Source organism: Capsicum annuum, chromosome 4 (assembly GCF_002878395.1).
Source record: "Capsicum annuum cultivar UCD-10X-F1 chromosome 4, UCD10Xv1.1, whole genome shotgun sequence".
Lineage (NCBI taxonomy): Eukaryota > Viridiplantae > Streptophyta > Magnoliopsida > Solanales > Solanaceae > Capsicum > Capsicum annuum.
In genome coordinates, this window is record NC_061114.1 from 199,139,905 (window position 1) to 199,161,768 (window position 21,864).

At 32.4% G+C, this 21,864-nt stretch overlaps 1 pseudogene; it reads right to left on the bottom strand.

The window, feature by feature from the left end:
• Window positions 1-4,375: 4,375 nt before the first annotated feature.
• Window positions 4,376-4,845, bottom strand: LOC124898046 (annotated as a pseudogene).
• Window positions 4,846-21,864: the final 17,019 nt, after the last annotated feature.

Below are 21,864 nucleotides of genomic sequence, written 5' to 3' on the forward strand. Positions count from 1 at the left end.
TAACAGTGATGTTTAAGAGTTTTTTTGAATTTAAATTTTAGTTATTTTATTTAATCATGCAAAATATAATTATAGGTAATTAATGGCTTTATTTAAGGGAATGAAATTTTTTATCTGATTACTCTTTCTATGAATGTAGGAGATTATGTTTTATCATCTTACCTTAAATATAGAATGAACTGTTTTATCATACATTCGGGCTATGTATGATGGGCAGCCGAATGTATGAGTATATTTGGAAAATTCGGGAGAGAGAAAACTAGAAGGGATTTTATGTAATTAGTTTCAATAGGTAGGGGGTTTATGTTGTTTACCCAAAAAAAAACCTTTTTAACTTTCTAAATTGATCTATTTTTTAACAATATCTTCAAACTTTTGATTTTTTCTATCACCCCCAATTTTTTCGTATTATTCTCTCTACCCCCTTCAGACTTTTTCTAAAGGAAATGAAAGAACTTTTTTTCACAGCAAAAAAAAAAGAAGTTAAATGAAGTTATTGAGTTTGGAGGTGTACTATATAGATGGTATAGTTAGTTTAAATAGTTTTTAAGGTTATTGCTTAGGGGTCGTTTGGTAGAGTGTATAAGAATAATGCAAAATATGGTGTGTTAGTAATGCTTATATTAGTTATGCTTGCATTAGTTATATTTGTATTTTTCATATCCAGTGTTTGGTTTTGATGTATTAAAAATAACATGAATTAAATCATTTTTAGAAAAAAAAAATTCTTACAAATATCCTCCATATATATGTCGGAAAGGAAGCGAAATTTTTTTCCAGGTATAATAGTGTCTTTAATTATGTTAATGCATGCATTAGATCCATTGCATTGCTAATACAATGGATTTTGAGGTATTAGTAATACACATCAAAATACACAATAGAGTGTATACATAGGACGAAAAAGTATACCAAACAAGGTATTAATAGTACACATTAAACTAAGGCATGCATTAACTTTTCAATACACTCTACCAAATGATCCCTCATTGTTTCCCTGGTCATGTGGCTTGGCCCAGCCCTAAACTCCAATGAGGAACAAAGTTAGAATTTTAGACGAGAGGATTTAAAAAAGAGAAAAATACCTCAAGAAAGACTTGAAATACCTCTAGAAAGACTCAAAATTGTAATAATGGACTATACATTAAGTCCTTTGCAGGGGCGGACCCACATGTATTGGTGAGGGTGCACGTGCACCCATTAACGTAAAAAAAAATTGTGTGTATATATGTGTATATACCTTGAGAAATTGGAATATATATAATAGTGCACCCATAGTTGACAGGTAGTGCACCTTCGCGCGCTGACTGAAGCCAACGCTTCCATCCATGTGATCAGGAGTCGATTCCCAGGAACAATACAATATTTTCGCTTTTATCTTCATTTCTTCAGATTGCTTATTACCAAATTTATAACAAAAATTGATGAAATGGAGATTCGAACCGTGACCACTCCCTAAGGTGCACTCCCCTTCACCATTGACCTACCACAACTAATTATTAAAAATTGTTAAAAATAAACTTCATATTATAAGAAAGTAAAGTTATTATCTTAGAACTCCTATTCGTTCTATATAATTATTTTGCATTATTATTCATGTCTTTGGCGATCAATTGAATATGATAATATCCCTTAATCGACACTGAAAGTTTTTTTAATGTCTTAAGATAATATTGGTGCACCACAATATTATCAAAAGCAATAAGCGTAAAAAAACTTCAAGGTCTATTGTGTTTAAGCACAAAGTACAAATAAAGTGTGAGATTTAACCCAAAAAAAGCATAAAAGGAGAAAAGCTATAAATATATGTCTAGTCCAAGACTAATAATATAAGTATGAATGACAAATATATGAACAAAAAAATTAATTTTTTTGATAAAGTGAAATATCAATTGTTTAGCATTCGTCTATTCAAAAAGCCTCATTAACAAGGAAAAATATGTATTAAAAATTAGAACCTAAGCTGCACATTAAGCGAGGCGAGCGCTCAACACATTTTGAGTCTCGCTTCGAGGCTTATGCGCGCCTTTGACAATACTGGTGCACCCACAGACTTCAAATCCTGGGTTCACCTCTGGTCCTTTGGGTGCTGATCAATTACAGCTCATATTATGTTAAAGGGATTCAAAACTTAATGTTTATATAGAAATAAATATATTGACTTTATATATATATATATATATATATATATATATATATATTATGTAATTTTTTGACAAAAGAAATTCTGTTGAACCCTCTTGCAAGTTTCACCCCGTAGTTCTAACCCAGACAACAATGGCTAGTTGATAGGATCATAAATTATGATTTGTCTTTGATGCAAAGGAAGAATGCGATGGGAGGGAAATAGTCACAACCTTTGTCCAGCTATTCTACACTCTCATTTGATTGTCGGTCAAATATGTACTTTTAGATAGGTTGATCTTAGTAAGTCGAGAATGTAATAATAACTATATATCAGGCAATTGAGATTCAATAGATTGAAGGAGAGACATTTTTAACCCAAAATCAACATTAAGGCAATTATAATCGAATAGATAGAAAGATGACAAATTTATACCATTTTCAATATGTTGGAGATGTTTTTAACCTTTTTTTAATTCAATAGAGAGAATTACCTATTTTTGACTTTCAAATAATTTGATAATGTAAGAAAATATTTTTATTATTAATTTATATAATTTAAACTCGTGGGAAAAAGTGGTTAGTGATTCGCACAAATGCCTTTATTTTGGAATCGTATTTAATTTTTACTCAAATATGTCTCTTGAAGTAATAAATAAGTGGGTAAAAATATACTTGATGAGAAACAAGAAACAATTTTGCACAGAAAAAGGTTTATATTTTTATATCACAATAACTTGTAGGTTATGCTATAAAACACATAACAAGTTATGTTGTATGTCATAAGAACGCAATGTATCTTAAAAAGAGAGAGGGAGAGAGAGAAAAACACACAGACTCGCACATATACTCTACCATACCACATTGTTATTTTTTCAATGTTTTCGGGTACAAAAATTTGTATTTAGGCCCAATAACTTCAACACAAGTTCAAGTATAAAACCAAGAACACCTATGAAGTTATTTAACACCTTCAACACAAGATTAAGAATAATCTATCCAAGAAGTGTGTTAAATTTTAAAAATAAGATGAAACAAAATTTTTAAGGCCAAGTCCTCCGACTTCACAGAATGTCCTTAAGGAATAATTTCCTTCACTGTACCCGAGTTTATGGAATCTTCCTCCCAGGATAAAATGATCTTCAATCTAATAATAGCGGTACCTCAAATTGTAGGATTCCTCGAACTCACTCAGCGGCTAATGATCACACAGAGTTTTTGTAAGAAAGAAGAGTGTTGTCAAAAATCATGTTCATCCTGATGATACATCAGGTATTTATAGACTTTATGTGTCCTTTCAGAAAGGATGACATTAGTTCAGCAAAAAGGCACCCATGTATCTGCTCCCGCAGGTCACGCTATTGCGCGAACCAGTGTGCCTTTTGCCTCGAGGGGTCGCATCCCTTCGAGATGCGTTGCGTATGTTTTGACATGGCATCCGAAATGTGCCCTCCAAGTCCAAGTCCAAGCTAGCAACGACGACGACGACGCGAGACACCTCTTGATTTTTGCCTCACTTACCATGTGGAGTAAATGTTCCTTATTAAAAATACTTGAAAGTTCCCTTCTCCCACCAATGTGGGAGAATTAGTGGACTTTTTATTTTTTAGTACACTTTTAATTTTAGTGTGGACTCATTTTTTCTCCATTTTTCATTCATACACACCTTGAACCCAACACACATTAGCTACTAATTTTCTGTAAAATAATACAGAACATGTCTTAAAAGGCATAACTTCATAATCTAAACACTATAATAAATTCTTAAAAATGCTATACAACTTATGTCGCATAACTTAAGTTATATAGAACTAGGTAACTTGATCGTGCTTCGCGCGATCATAAAATATTTATTAAATTTATGAAAGATCTTTAATATTACATGAACATTAAAAGTAATGAAACATAAATTTTTTAAGAACTAAAAAACATTGAAATATATTTTTTTCCTTGAGCCGGGGATCTACCGAAAACAACCTACTTAACAAATATCATATTAAACCTATATATATCATTTCTCATTTGAACTCTAGCAAGAACACATCATAGATTTTCATTTCAAAAAGAGAATTTAAATGCTGTTTTTTTTTCGACAGAAAAGAATTTCGTTAAATCTTTTTATAATGAGATTTCCTGACATCCCAATATTATGTCTACATAGTCACATTAGTCTTATTTAAGATCAAAAGATTAGGAGATGATCAAGGACAAGAAATTTAACATCTCCATAAAATTTCTAAATGCAACTGATCTAGACCCTCCTAGTAACAACATCATGCATGACATCGGCAAGATGAGGAACTGTCCGAGAACTAAGACCTGCCATGCTAATTCTCCCATCGGATTTCATGTAAGTATGATACTCCCTAGTCACGAAGAAAACTTGCTTGGCATTCGATCCCGCGAAAATAAACATTCCAATTTGCTTGATGTTGTGACTCCAATCTCCTGGTGTACCTCGAACTTGCATGGCATCAAAGAGTTTTTGGCGCGTGCTAATAATTTGTTCAGTCATTGCTTTCAGCTTATCTATCCATTCATCCTACATTTGTCTATCCTTGAGTATAGTAGCAACAATAGATGCACTATGAATTGGTGGATTTGGTACATTGTCCCTGTAACCAGCTTTAGCTGGCTTTCGACCTTGCTTGCAACATTACTATCTTTGAAAACAATGCTAAAGGCACCAACACACTCTCCATAAAGTCCCAACAATTGTAAAACATACAGTGGTCACCCTATCTCTTGAATGGCACGGTTGTCAGCACCAAATATAAGCTTTGTACTCAGTTTGTTAAAATTCACTAGTCCAGTAATTGCGATATATTCCTTCACTTGAGACGTGTCATGGACAAGCATTTGTTCAGCTCGTATCACCACATTAAGAACAAAGGGCTTTCCATCCTTAGTTCGATATGCGCCAATCCCCAAATTCACTTTCAGTAGGCTGGTATTTTTGTTATAAGCAACTGTTACCCATAAGATGGGATCTTCAGGAGCGCGAACAACATGGGCAAATCCAGAATTGGAGGAATCTGCCATTGGAAAATAATGATTAAATATCCTTGGGTTTTCAGAGACGTTCGTTCTAAGATGTGATTTTAGAGGAATTTATGAAGGTGAGATTAGTACATCCTTTTTTATCATTGATAAAAAGTGTGAAATATTCATTGGGGTTGCGTGCAACGCGCTATTTGTAACACTATGACACAGTGGGCGGTTCAAAACAGAAATTTAAACATTGAAATATTTTGATGGAAGAACACCACTAAATAAAGTTAAATAAGTACCTAAAATGGAGTTTTTGAAGCTTATGATGAGCCATTCATTTGAGAGGATAGATCCAAGCCACCTTTTATTCTTTCGTCACCATGACAGGATTTATGAACTCCAATGACAATAAATTGTCCATCTCAAAAAGGGTGACAAGCAATTGTTTAGAAAAAGGGAATGAAATTAAAAAAATGTATCTAAATATTTAAGTAAGATTGAATATGATGCCCGTACGGGGATAGGTGAATGAAACATATAAAGGTTATTTTGGAGAATTTTTTTTTATCAGAGGCAAATGAAATTTTTTTTTTCTGTATCTTCTTTCTCAAGTATCACCTTTTGGTGATGCAAGTTTCTGGAAAATAATCGTGGAGACTTTCATCTCCATCGAATCTCTAACAATTAAATTCCAAAAAAGAAATGGAAGAAAGGGATTTCAAGTGCACCATTATACATTCATAACAAACTTTATTCGAACAATCAATTTTAAAACTCAAACAGAGCGAACTCATAATAATTGCAAACATGGTTGAGAGAGCAAAAAGATACAAAACCATATGAAAACTTTAAGTTCATACCAAAGAGAACATCAAAATCAATAACAATAACAATTGTTCGTACTCTATGAGCCTATTTTGATGGAGTTTTAGCTTCTGACTTATAAGTCAATAGCCATAAGTTAGGAATCCCAATGTATGAGTTTTGACTCAAGTGATTTAATCTTACCCAAACATTAAAATAGTTAAAAGTTATTTTGGTTTAAAAGCACCTAATACGCAATCCAAACAGGCTCTTTGCAGGTGAATAGCTAAATTTATCACACAAAAGAAAAGTACATAAGAAAAGCAAATAATATGTAGAACATCACGAATAAATTATTTTCTTTTCCAAGGCATCCTTTCTCTTGAATAGGAATCTACAAAGTTGTGATTGGATCCCACTTTTCGCACCAACTTTCATGAACTTATTTGATTTCTATATTCTATAATGTATGTAGCTATCAAACTATTTTGGCAACCATTTTTGTGATGGTTTCAGCACATTGCGCAACTCCATATACAATAACACTGGATGTTTCACCCTTCGTGGCTGCAATGAAACTATTATTATTAGAGTTGTCATGCTGAGATTTTTCAAGAGTTATTGATTGAGAAGTTGTCCTATTCCCAAAATTGCTACATTTCCATACAGTTGGGTAAAAGTTGTTGCAGCCATACCTTTAGAAATACTTTTCCTCCCAAATAAAATCTCTTATTCTATTTTTACAGATTTAAAAAGACTAATCGACTAAATCTCAACATCAAAATAGCATCACAATGTAACAGGGAAAACTTGCATTGATAGGTAGTTCTGCAGAATAGACTTTGGACATTTGTACATCCTCAAAAACCAAGTAGGATGCAGTGGTTTCGATAAAGTAAGCTTTTCATCCTTCTTCTACTTTTCTTCTGCAATTTGTTCATTCTAATATAGAGGCAGTGTCCTTTTCCACAATACCATATTTGTCCAGCTAAAACATTATAATGTTCTAATCTGCTCAATGAAAAAAATGTGACATTAAAGAGGAATTTTTGTTAAAAAATTTATACACCCATCGTATCTTTGATGGTTCCCAAGAATCCAATATAACTACTATTATTCAATTGAAGCAGGCGGTCTAGTTTTATAAAGATGTATGAAACATCCGAAATAACATAAAACAAAACCTAAGAATCTCAAAAAGAAAAAGATGAGATCTACCTTAGAGTGAGGAGTACATTGAATGAATCCAGTCTTCCATGGAGAATATGATGCTTGTCCTTTATCTTCTGCTGAATAAAGAAATTTGTCCAAATCTCCTCTATTAACATTCAGTTCCTCTTAATACCGTTGAATACTATCAAATTGACACAACATAATCAATGAATCTGCAAAATGAGCCAAACATTCAAGAACTCTTAACTAAACCTTTTAGTTAATTAAACACATGCAGTGATAGAGGAGAAGGAATGAAAAATCTTCTAAACAATATCCTATGAGCCTCGCTCTGAATCTCCAAAAGTTGTGACTTTCAATAGCTAAAGATACAATCTATTAAAACTACTATATATTGTAATTTTTCTCATATCGATATAACAAAAAAAGTCAAAATTAACATACTTTGATTCTCAGAAAAAACAAAACATAACAAATATTACTCTGTATAACTTTTCTCATATCGATATAATAAAAAAAGGGTCAAAATTAACATACTATCAGAAAACAAAACATAACAAATAACTTAAAATAGGAGGATGTATTACTGCCGGAGAAGGTTGACTCGATCAACGATCAAATTTCTTCACTTGGCCATCTGAGTCTTTAACTTGTTGGTTTTGAGAAAAAAAACATCGGTTGAAGAAGGAAGAAGGAAGAAGGAAAAATCGAATAGCTTTTTTGAAACGGCAAGGGTTATTGTCTCTGGTGCTGTGTGAGAGTTGTAACAATAAATGACAATAAATGGATTTATTAATTAAAGAAAACAAATGAAAAAATTAAAAAAAGAATTAAAAGGAGAAAAACTCAAAAATATCAGAAAAAAGATAAAAGTGAATACTGGCTTTAGAGACATGTCACATCACCAGTCACACATTCTTCCTTTATATATATATATATATATATATATATATATATATATATAGAGAGAGAGAGAGAGAGAGAGAGAGAGAGAGAGATTTATATCGAATAAGGTGAAATTTTTTCTAAATTTATGTCGGATGAATTTAATTTAAATACACAAAAATACTTTAATTCACAAATTTCTATTAAATAAGTAGTAAAATAAAAAAATAAAAATCATCAAATTTGAGAACAAAAGTTAAATACAACAATTTGGTAGGAAGATAAAGATAACTAATCCCGAGATTAATTTAGAAAAGGAGTTTATCCTATGTTTGTTGGGACAAAATGCATGTCTTATCCCTCAAGAGATACTACCTCCGTTTCATTTTATGTGTCGCCATTTGTCCGGGCACGAAATTTAAGAAATAAGTGATGACTTTGCAAAGTTTACAAAATTGCCCCTCTTAAAGTTATTTTGATATTTACTTTTTAGTTGTTTTTCTTAATAAGTGGGACCCACTAAGGATAAAATGGAATGATGTCATTAAATAGTTACCAAATAAGGAAATTTGACATTCTTTTTGGGACGCACCAAAAAAGAAAATGGCGACATATAAAATGGTGTTAGGATTTTTGCCTTAATTTTCTTATCAAATAAAGTTTTACTTTTTTTTGTAAGGAAAATAAAAGTAACTATAAATACTTTTGCTTTTTCCTAAAAGGAAAATATAATTCTTTTCCATATTTGGCTAACCTCTTTCTTAGAGGAAAGATTTTGAACATCTATAACTAGAAGACTCTCTTCTCATACTATAACACAACAACATCCACAATGTAGTATTTTAAGAGTCTTGTTTAGGGGGAGATTTCTCCCAATAGATTTTAAACTTTTTGATTTAGTTTTCAATATGTAGGCTTCTTGGTCAATCATATCAAATATTATGTGTTTTTATTACAGTTTTCTTTACCATCTGATTATTGTCTCATAATTTGCAACTAATAGTTTTTGCATGACGCACTCTCAATTTTGAATCCAACAAGTGGTATCAAAGTCTAAGATTCAAAGATTCGATGGTTCGATTGAGGACAATTTATGATCAAAATTGCAATCAACTTGGCGATGATGGAGTTTTTTGTCAAAAAAAAAGTTAAAAAAAAAACTACATGTGGAGAAAAGTTTCAAACAAAATTTTCAACAATCATGCTGCTAAACCATCTTTAAAACCAAATCAATTTTCAACCCATGTTTATGGGCTCCAACTTTTAACCCCTGCTTACTTTCAATGCTTGGACTCCTTTCAACTCGTGCATGTATTTTTAACACATCAGTTCTACTCTTAACCTGTGCTCACTTTCAATGAACAAGACTCTACTTTTAATCCCGTTCACTTATAACACAGGGTTCCAATAATATTAACCCATACTTTTATTTTTAACGCATAGGGAACTAATTTTTAACCCATATCAACTTTTAATTATGGTAAGCAACAGTGATATATGAAGATCGTGTGAAGAAAGAAGATCAAATCAAGTCAAGAAAATCAAGTCAAAAGGGGGAGATTTGTTGGGAGTTTGCCCTAATTTTCTTATCAAAATTAAATTTTACTTTTTCTTGTAAGGAAAATAAAAGTAACCATAAATACTTTTATTTTTCCTAAAAGGAAAATATAATTCTTTTTCATATTTGGCTAACCTCTTTTTTAGAGGAAATGTTTTGAACATCTATAAATAGAAGACCCTCTTCTCATACCATAACACAATAACATCCACAATGTAGTCTTTTAAGAGTCTTGTTTAGGGGGAGATTTCTCCCAATAAATTTTAAGCTTTTTGATTTAGTTTTCAATATGTACATTTCTTGGCCAATCATATTAAATATTATGTGTTTTTATTACAGTTTTCTTTGTCGTCTGATTTATTGTCTCATGATTTGCAAACTTTAAGCTTCCGCATGACTTCCTCTCGATTTCGAACCCAACAAATGGGACGGAGAGAGTAACTAATTTTGAAATAGCTAATCTTAAATTAATAATTTTAGAATAACTTGTTTTCCAACTAAACGACCCCATAAAGTATTAGTGTACTCCGTACGTTCGCGATGATATATTTTCTTTTTAGGTACTTTATTGTCAAGTCACCCTTCTAAAAAATACTAGAGGAGCATGGCCCGTGTCAGCACGGGCCCAACGTTAAGATATTTATTTGTCTATTCAATCTTGATATATTTAAATAAAAAATTTAAATAAAAAGAATTGCATATGTTTTGTAGGATTCATCCGAAATCTAGCATGGGTTCAACATATGTTATTTTAATATGCATTTAGATAATTTAAGTTGTTAACTATTGTAATTTATAATATTTTTTATGTAATTTTGAAATTAATATACGTTACTTTTCTTGTCCAAATTTTTGTGGCATTGATAGTCAATTATATTTTAAAAATAATTTAAATTTTTAATTATTATGATTTATAATACTTTTCTTCTATTCCAATTTAAGTGACACTAATATAATTTCAAGAGCCGACCAAATATTTTATAGCTTTTAAAATTTTTAAGTTGTTAATTATTGCGATATTTAGTATTTTTCATGTAATTTTTTTGAAATATATAGCATATTAGATTGTTTTTAGATATTTTAAGTTGTTAACTATTGTAATTTACAATACTTTTATGTAATCTTTGAATAATATATGCTACTCCCCTTGTCCAGAGTTTTGTGTCGATGATAGCCACTTATATTTTTTAAATAATTTAAATTTTTTATCATTGTGATTTATAATATTTTTCTATTTCAACTTATGTGGAACAATGGTTAAATGACCATAATAATTAATTAGGGGTGATATGGTAAAATCACGACTGAAGCAGCGAAGCATAAATGTCTTAAATGACTTACAACAACTAATTAGAAGTGACATAGCAAAATTGCTATAAAAAATACTTGTGAAAAATTTAAGTGCACCTCATCTAAGACGTCAAGTTAATTTAAAACATCAAGATTTAATTTATCATTTTTATATCTATTTTATTTTTATTAAATATTATTAATTTTTTAATAATTAAATGACTTATAATAATTAATTAGGAGTGATATTTAGTAAAATTATGGTTGAAGCAGCTGAAGCAGACATGTCATAAACATCTATTTTACTTTTTTTTTTAATTAAATATTATTAATTTTTAATATATAAATGACTTATAATAATTAATTAAGAGTGATATAATAAAATCATGATTGAAGCAACTTAATCAGACATGTCATAAATGTTTATTTTATATTTTTAATTAAATATTATTTATTTTTAATACATAATTAACTTATAATAATTAATTATAGGTGATATAGTAAAATCATGGATTCAATATTATTAATTTTTCAATACATAAGTGACTTATAATAATTAATTACCGGTGATACATTAAAATCACGATTGAAGCAGCTGAAGCATAAATCAGTCAACTTTTTAAATTTTTTTGTTAATTATTGTTATTTACAGTATTTTTTATTTAATTTTTAAATAATATATGTTGCTTTATATCTTCTTCTGTCCCGTCCCAATTTATGTGGCACTAATATAATTTTGATAGTCAATCAAATATTTTATGTTGACATATCATTTTGTTATTCTTAATTTTCTAATACATAAATGACTTATAATAAGGGGTAGTATAGTAAAATCATCGTTTGAAAGATGATAATTTAATTTTAAACATCAATAGTTAATTTCGCATTTTATTTCTATTTTATTTTTATTAAATATTAATTATTTTCTTAATACCTAGATGACTCATAATAATTAATTAAGAACGATTGATTATGTTATTACTATAAAAATTAATATAATTTATCATATCCAATAGTAATTATTGATAACTCGCCGGAGTAGTCTATTAATTAAATACGGGTTGCTATATTTTGCATATACAAAATATGATATTATTAAACATTATTGGATAGTGCATTATATTTATCTTTCACAATATAAAAATTTTACTATATATTTTTCTTTATTTATTTTTAATTTGATACATATTGACCCAACACAAATTCTAGAAAAATATTCATTAGAAATTTATTTTATTAAATTAAATTTATTAATTTTGTACTTTAAAAATTTAAAGTTAAGTTTAAATATTAGTATTTCTATATAAGAAAAAAATAATTTTAAAATTTAAATTTACTAAAATAAATAAATAAAAAGATTAATTTTCTATATAAAAGTAAATTAAAATAATAAAATTGATTTACTTTAAATATTTACTTGCAATTAATTAAGATAATTTTTTATTTTGTCATGATTTATGCGGCATCGATAAAATTTTGAGAGTTGAATAAAACTTTTATCTATTTTTAAAAAGGTATTTTAACTTGTTAATTATTGTGATTTATAATAATTTTTACGTAATTTTCAGATAATATATTTACTCCTTGTGTCCCAATTTATGTGGTTTCGATACAATTTTGAGAGTCAACTAAATTTTTTATATATCTTTTAAATATTTTAAGTTGTTAATTATTATGATTTGCAGTACTTTTTTTTATCTCAATTTATGTGGCATTGCTAAAATAATGAGAGTCAATAAAATCTCTATATGTCTTTTAAATATTTTAAGTTATTAATTATTGTGATTTGTGGTAACAAATTAGTTTTGAACATGATAGATAATTAAATAAATAAATAAAAATTACTTCCAATATGTAGTTATAGTTAATTAACATAAATTAATAGAATATATTAAATATTTAAACCATTATGATGAAACAATGAAATCACTATATATTGGGGCATGGTATGTAATTAAGTGGAAGTAGGTGGATTTTTTGGTAATTACATGAGGGGTCGAAATCACCTCTTCTATATAATAATAATAAAAATCGTTGCATGTATAATGTAATGGGTTTTATTTGAAACTTTATCAGTACAATTTTTTTTGGGCAAAATGACCTTCTGGACCCCTGTACTATGTCGGTTTTGTAAGTTGGACACTTCTACTTACATGTTTGTCATCTGGACCCCTAAACCCACTAAAAAGCAATATTTTAAACACTTTTTGGTGAGTGTAACACACTCTTCCATGTCAGCTTCCATATCAGCTGCCACGTGTGCCACATCATCTTCCACGTCATTTTTATAAATAAAAAATATTACATATTAAATAAATAAATAAATAAGAAGAAACCTCCCTCCTCTTCTTTCCCTCTCTTCCCCCATTTCTTTCCATTTGTTGTTCATCTTTCTCCAATCCCTTTCCCCATTTCTTTCTTTTTGTTGTTTTTCTTTCTTCATTTTTTTTTTCTTACAAACGAACTTTTTCCATGGTCACTCTCAATACACACCATCACACACACTCACAATGAGCTTCCAACAATCATCTTCCACAGATTTTATACCCACACAATAAAAATGCATACACACATAGAGATCCATGGCTTCCTGATATAGAGAAAACAATACAAACACACCCAGCTATCGAGAAAAACACACACACTCAACTCACACACACCACACACTCTTCACTAATATTACGCACACACAGAGATCTAAGAGAGATTGAGCAAGAGAGAGAACTGAACAACGAAAGAGAAAGAGAACGAACAGAGGGGGCGCGAGAGCTGAGGAAACGACCAAACGAACAGTCATTTGATAACCAAAATGGAAATGGGACAAATTCTTGAACCAACTGGACAACTCAAATGAAATGAATTGTGTTGGCGGCTCACTCGTAGCTCACCGGTAATGGTATTTCGCGGGTGATTTCGATTGCTGGTGATGAGTTCTCCTACGATGGCAAGTTCTGAGTCATTTTTCGTTAGATATAGTCGATTCCTGTGAAGATCTTGGTCATCAATTTTAATGGGTTATCTTCGCACCTCGGCAGAATTCGATCACACTCTCTCCGCTTTTCTCTTTATCTCTCCCGTTCTTTCCCTTTCCTTTATTATTTTCTTACTCTCAATTTCTCCCTTGATCTCTCTCTTCGTGTGTGTATGTGTCTTTTTCAGTAAGGGGTGCGTCTGTGTGTATGAGTTGCGGAACAAAGAAAGATGGTGAGTGTATCGTATATTGATGATGACGGGTGGAGAATTGTTGTTGTGTAGTTGTTAATCCATAAATAAAATAAAGGTTTTGTGTGGGTGTGTGTTGAGTGAATATATTGTGTAATTGTGTTTTGGTGTATGAGAATGGTGGGGGTGGGGGACGTTAATGGTGGTGGTGGATGGAGGGTGAGGTGGGGTGGAGGAGAGGGGGTTGGGGCCAATGAGGGAGGGGGTGGGATGGGGGATGGCTGGACGGGGAAGGGGAAGGGGGGATTTTTAATTTTTTTTCTAAATTTATTATTTTTTAATATTTAAAAATATTTTTAAATTAAAAAAATTGAAAAAAAGTTGAGTGGCCTTTTTAATTTTTTTTAATTATTTTAAAATAAAATTGACTAAAAATTAATCCTCACTCGTACCTTAAGCGAGTGCCTTTACGCTCTTCGTCCTACTTAGCAATTTCAATGCCACGTAGGCTCGGTCAACGGTCAAAGAATGCAAAATATAGCTTTTTAATGGGTTCAGGGGTCCAGATGACAAACATGTAAGTAGAATTATCCAACTTACAAAACCGACATAGTACAAGGGTCCATTGAACCATTTTGCCCTTTTTTGTATGCTATAAGTCTCTTCCTGTGTATTTCCTGTACTCTTTTGATTGCTACAACTTCTAGAAGGTATTAGCTAGGTCTTCGATTTTAAGCTCAACTTATTTTAATGATAGAATGTATTAAAGCAGGAAGTTGTAAATATCTCATCATTTTCATGATCTTTCATATTCTTGGACTGAATTATGCTAGTATAGTATATTAATTTAGCCTTACTCAAAATAATAGCATCTCACTAAATTCCAACAGAAAAAAAAATCTTATTCCCGCCGTCTCATTTTATGTGTTGCTATTTGATCGGGCACGAAATTTAAGAAATAAATAATGACTTTTAAAGTTTACAAAATTGCGCCTTTTAAAATTTACTTTTTAATTGTTTTTTCTTATAAAGTGAGACCCAATAAGGATAAAATGGGGATGATGTCATTAAATAGTTACCAAATAAAGAAATATGACATTCTTCTTAAGACAAATAAAAAAGAAAATAACTACAAATGAAATGAGACGGAGGGAGTAGATGATTTTTTCTCGTCCGTCATAATCTCTTTGGAAAGAATTAGGAGTAAATTTCATCCAAGGTCACTTAACTTTGTGTCTATTGCTCAAAAGTCATTTTTCTTTCGTTCATTACACAAAAGTCATTTTGCTTTGCTCCGGCCATCACAAAAAACACCATGAACGGATTTTACAATAATCTCACTGAAAAATGATGTGACAACCTTAATTAGTTCTTAATTTTAATTTAAGATAATATAATATAATATTCATCTCTCGACCCTTTTTATATGTGTTTAACCCAATTTTTTATTATGTATTATATAACGGAAGAATACCAATTTCTCAATAGATTAGGTTACCTAGTGGAGACTATTTTCATAAAAAAAAAAAGAAAGAGATCATACATCAAAACCCCCATAAACTTGTCCGCTCAACCCACTTTAACACTTAAACACTTAAACTAAACTTTTATTTATTCACCCCCTTAACATCTTTTAAATGTATTAAATTCACCCCTTAATATATAATACCACTCTCATAACGAAGAGTGCATCACACTCGCTAACACATCAGCGCCAAATCACCATCACGTTGGAGCCACGTAAATAAAATATTATATATATATATATATATATAATTATATAAAAATATTTTATATATATATATATATATATATCATATTTTTAAATATATATATAAAATAATTTAAATAAAAAAATACCCTCACCCCCCATTTTCCATCTTCTTCATAACCCCACCTCCTCCGCAACCGCCATACCTGCACGCACCCCCATCCACCGCCGTCCACCCCCACACAGCCATACCCCCATCCACCCCCGTCCACCCCCACATAGCCACACCACCATCCACCTCCATCCACCCTCACACAACCACACCTGCACACACACACCTCAGATTTTTCGATAAATTTTCGCCGAAAAATGCCATCATCATCATCGAAAACTATCATAAAATAGTGATTAAAAACTCAATCCACCTGATAAATTCAACCAAATCAATACCAAATTCTCTAAAATCAACAACCATACATCCAAACCATATAGATTTTTTAATTTTTAAATTTAATTTTTATATTGATCTAATGAATTGAAAGAGGAGAAATTAGAGGCAGGGGCAACTTTGATGGGAGAGGCAAATGGTGGTGGTAGGGAGAGGGGGGACTGGTGGTGGATATGACAGTTGAAGGGAGGAGTGGGGTGGGGGTGTTGGCGGGTGGGATGGGTGAGGAAGGAGGAATTTTTTTTATATATATATATATATATAATATTAGTAGTCTTTTAAAATAAAAAATAAAAAAAATTCACACATTTTTTTTCTTTTTTTAAAAAATGCCACGTCAGCATTAGGATTGAAATTAATTCACTTTAAAGATGTTAAGGGGGTAAATAAATAGAAGGTTAGTTTAAGTCCTAAAGTAAGTAAGGCAGACCAGTTTTGGGGTGGGGGGGTGGGGTGGATTGATGTATTATCTCAAAAAAAATTGATTGATATTTTTATGAAACATTTCATAATATTGCATTCATCTGCCAAAAAAGTGCATTAAAAAGAGTAATAAACAAAATAAATTCTTCAAAACACATAAAATAGAAATATGTGTATAAATATTTCTTTTTAAGGATTATTTTAATTCTTTGAAGATAAATCAACATGCTAAAGATAATTTAAAAATAAAACCTTTTTAATTTTATCATCGAATAAGTATTGTCAAAATTTATACAAATAATGTTATTGACAACTGTGTTAGTAACAGTCTTAAAATATAAGTAATTTAATAGATAAATAAATTATTGGATATATTTTTATATTTATTAATTAAATTAATTAAACAATATGTAATTTATCAACAACTGAATATTATAATGAAAACTTCTAAGAAAATTAATCGATTAGTCAAACAATTAAAAGCACAAAGACAAACTCAATAAATAGAGTAGTTTATACAACAATAAACCTAGTGTATTTTCACATAGTGGGGTCTGGGGAGGGTAAAATGTACGCAGTTCATACCACTTCCTCCGAAGAAGTAGAAATGTTGTTTCCAATAGACCCCCGGCTCAAGACAAAAAATAGTAAACAAATTCGTGATAAAGCATAAAACAAGATGGAATAACAGAAATAAGACACCCACAAAGTAATACCCTGCACTAACGAACCAAAGGCACCCCCACCCCCATACTCTCCTACTAGAAACTCCAACCTATGGACATAACCCTAACACTACCAGCCCAGCTACCCCAAAGCTCTCCTAACTACTAACTACGACCCACCCACAAACACTAGCCTTCTAACCTAATTCGTGTCCTTCATACCTTTCTATCTAGGGTCATGTCCTCAGTAAGTTGTAACTGTTCTAAGTCACGTCTAATCACCTCTCTCCAGTATTTCTTCGGCCTACCCCTACCCCACTTGAAACTTTTTAAAGATAGCCTCTTACACGTACGAATTGGGGCATCCGTGCCCCTCCTCATCATATGCTCGAACCATCTCAACCTAATTTCTCACATTTTTTCCTCCACCGAAGCCACTCCCATCTTCTCCTAGATAGTCTCATTCCTAACCCTATCACTCCTAATAAGCCCACACATCCAACATAATATCCGCATTTTCGCTACCTTCAATTTTTAAATATGGGATTTCTTGACTGACCAACACTCCGCTCTATACAACATGGCCGGACGGACTGCCACTCGGTAGAATTTGTTTTTACGCTTGAGCGGCACCTTCTTATCACATATCACTCCACTTCATCCATCCTACCCTAATACGGTGAGATACATCTTCGTCTATCTCTCTATTTCTCTGAATCATGGACTCGAGATACTTAAAACTATCCCTCTTACAAACAAACTGGGAATCCAATCTTACTACCTCCTCATTTTTCTGCCTCAAGTCATTAAACTTGCATTCCATATACTATGTCTTGCTCCTACTCAACCTGAATCCTTTAGACTCAAAGATTTATCTCCAAACCTCTAATTTATCATTCACACCTCTTAGCGTCTCATCAATCAAAATAACATCATCTACAAAAAGCATACACCAAGACACCTCTCCTTGAATATGCCGTGTCAACACATCCATCACCAATGCAAAGAAAAACAGACTAAGAGTCGATCCTTGATGCAACCCTGTCAAGACAGGGAAATACTCCGAGTCTCCTCCCGCCATCCTCACCTGAGTCGTTGCTCCATAATACATATCCTTAATCGATTTGATGTATGCCATCGGGACCTCACTTACCTCCAAACATCTCCAAAGAACCTCCGTAGAAACTTTGTCGTACGCCTTCTCCAAGTCGATGAACACCATATGTAAGTCTTTTTTTCTTTCCCTATACTGCTCAACCAGTCTCCGCACCAAGTGAATTGCCTCCATCGTTGAGAGATCGAGCATAAATTCAAATCGATTCTCCAAAATAAACACTATCCTCCCCAACCTCCACTCGACCAGTCTCTCTCAAATCTTCATAGTGTGACTCAACAACTTAATACCCCTATATTGTTGCAACTCTGGATGTCACCCTTGTTCTTATACGAAGGAATCATTGTACTTTATCTCCATGCCTCGAACATTTTTTTAGTTTTAAAAATATTGTTAAATAATCCAGTCAACCACCTTAAACCAACCCCGCCAGTAAACTTTCAAAAATCCACTGGAATCTTATCAGGCCTTGTCGCTCTACCCCTTCGCATCCTTTGAATAGCCTTTCTGACCTCTCTACCTTAAAATATCTACAATAACTGAAATCACGACCCTTCTTTGAGTGCTCCAGCTCCCCTAATACAATGTCTCTGTCCCCCTCATCATTCAAAAGTCTATGAAAATATGACTGCCATCTTTTCTTAATGTGAATGTCCTCCACCAATAATTTATCATTCCCTCCTTTATGCACTTCACTTGATCGAGATCACGACCCTTACGCTCCTTAGCCTTAGCAAGCCTATACAACCTCTTTTCCCCGTCTCTTTCCTTTAACCCCGCATATAAGCTCTCAAATGCTGCCGTCTTAATAGCCGTAACTGTTAATTTAGCCTCTTTCCTAGCTAACTTGTACTCCTCCATATTCACCCACTTATCCTCTTCATTTTTACTATCAACCAACTTAGCATACACTCTATTCTTGGTCTCCACTTCTTTATTCCGCCACCAGTCTCTTGGATGTTATCTAGTTCAACCCCTCGAGATACCCAATACCTCTCTACCTATTTTCTTAATGCAATTAGCTGCCCTATTCCACATACCATCCATGCCTCCCTACACTCCCACACCCTCATTTTCACTACCTTCTCCCCTATCTCCAGTGTATTCACCGGCGTTAAGCCACCCTACTTTATTCTTCCTTCTTTATACCCAAGTCCATCACCAAAAACTTATGCTGGGTCAAAAGATTATCACTCAGAATGACCTTACAATCCTTACACAGTGCCGTATCCCCCTTTTTAAGTAGTAAAAAGTCAATCTGAGTCTTGACTATCATGTTTCAAAATGTAATCAGGTGATCACCTTTCTTCAAAAAACTCAAATTCACTATCACCATCCCAAAGACCCTCGCAAAATCCAACAGAGCAGCTCTCTCTTCATTCCTCACCCCTAAACCAAAACCTCTATGCACATCACTATAGCCTTCCGATAATACCCCGATGTGCCCATTAAAATCTCTTGCTACAATAATCTTCTCAGAGCTAGGCACGCCTCTTACCACCTCGTCCAAAGCCTCCCTAAACTTCTTCTTCTCCTCCTCTCCCAGGTCCACCTGCAGTGCATAAATGCTACACACGTTTAAAGTAAACCCCCCAATGACCAACTTAATTGTCATCAACCTATCGCTAACCCCCTTAATCACCATTACTTACCTCTAAGTTCTTCATCTACTAAGATGCCTACTCCATTCCTAAGTTTCTCACTTCCTGAGTACAAAAGCTTGTACCCATCCACATCCCTAGCCTTTGACCCCACCCACTTGGTCTCGTAGACATACGCAATATTGATCTCCTCTTTTTAAAAATCTTCACAAGCTCTATGGACTTACCCTGAAGGGTCTCTATGTTTCAAGACCAAACCCTCAACCTATCAACTATTACATCACGTCTACCTCTACTACCCCTTACTTCATACCCCAAACTTGTCCTAACAACAGACCTTGCCCCCACTCGAAAACCATTCCTCCTCTCTTCCCCTACCCCTAAACCAGCCCCCAACCCCAACCCCAACCCCCTCGGACATGACCCTATCCTACCCTCAACCCTCAAAGCCACTACTCGAAAAAAATACTAACAAAGCTAAAAATAAAAACAACAGTAGGAAATAGGAGGCACACGTAAAGCACACTATTTTTCCTAACACTAAGAACAACAAACAAAAGCCATCAATACAAGAAAGCAGTCAATCCCAACAAATTAAAAACAACTCAAGCGATACTAAATAATAAGAGAAAGTAAATAACAAAGGTTAGAAGCCACCGGGTTACGCTTGTAGACCAAGTCCTCTTCTCTTGTGTAGTATGTTGGATTTCGACAAATTAATGTAGAAATCGGTCGCCGAAATATTATAGTCGGAGCTTCGCTGGAATCAAATTTGATCAAGCAAAGTCTGGTAATCTGGACATGCCAGAATCAGATCTAGTCGCCTGAGTCCGGTGCTATACTCTGACAACGTAGCTGGGGTCGAGCCGATGGAAGCCTCATTCCGCCGGTGAGAGCAGTGAAAAGTGCGAAAGAAGAAGAGAGAGAAAAAGGTGAAGAGAGAGAACCAAAGGTGAAGAGAGGAAGGGAGAAGGAGTTCACTTACCTGTCGCCGACACTTTTAAGACGTCACCGGAGTAGCCCGAGTCAGGTCAAAGGTGATGTTAAAAGATGTTACGGGGGAGACGTTAAAAGACATTACGGTAGCTACCTAGCTTGATGGTGTCAATTTCCCCGGTCACTTACAACTTTTGATATATTGGTTAAGTTACAGAAATAGAGTAGTTTATCATATTATTATTATATACCGAATACAAAGGCTTAAGTGACAAGAAAAGAAATATATGAAAAAAATAATATTATCAACTACATATCACAATTTTAGAGGGAGAAAAGTAGTTTTATCAATAACATGTCACAATTTTAGAGGGAGAAAAGTAATTTCATCAACTACATGTCACAATTTTAGATGAGAAAAGTAATTTACTAACTACATGTCACAATTTTAGAGGATTTTTATAACATTAAAATTTTTATAATCTTATCAATTACATATCATAATTTTAGAGGAGAAAAATAATTTACCAACACATATCTCAATTTTAGAGGATTTTAAGAAAATTAAAACTACCATAGTGTCATTGAGAGGACTGCCAAATTTTGGTATTCTCCCTTGTATATAAGTATATATAATGTTAGTTTCATAAAAATATCAACAGTTTTTTTTTATGAAAATAGTTTTCACTAGATAGCCTAGAATATTAAGAAATTGGTATTCTTCCGTTATATAATTCATAAGAAAAATTGGGCTAGACACATATACAAAAGATCATGATATGGGTAATATATTATATTCTCTTATATTAAAATTAAGAATAATTAAAGTTGTCACATCATTTTTCCGGTGTATTATTCTAAATTTTGCTCATTGTGACTTTTGTAATAGTTGGAGCAAAGTAAAATTGGAGCAAAGTAAAATGAAATTTGTGTAATGAATGAAAGAAAAGTGGCTTTTGTATAATAGACGCAACATTAA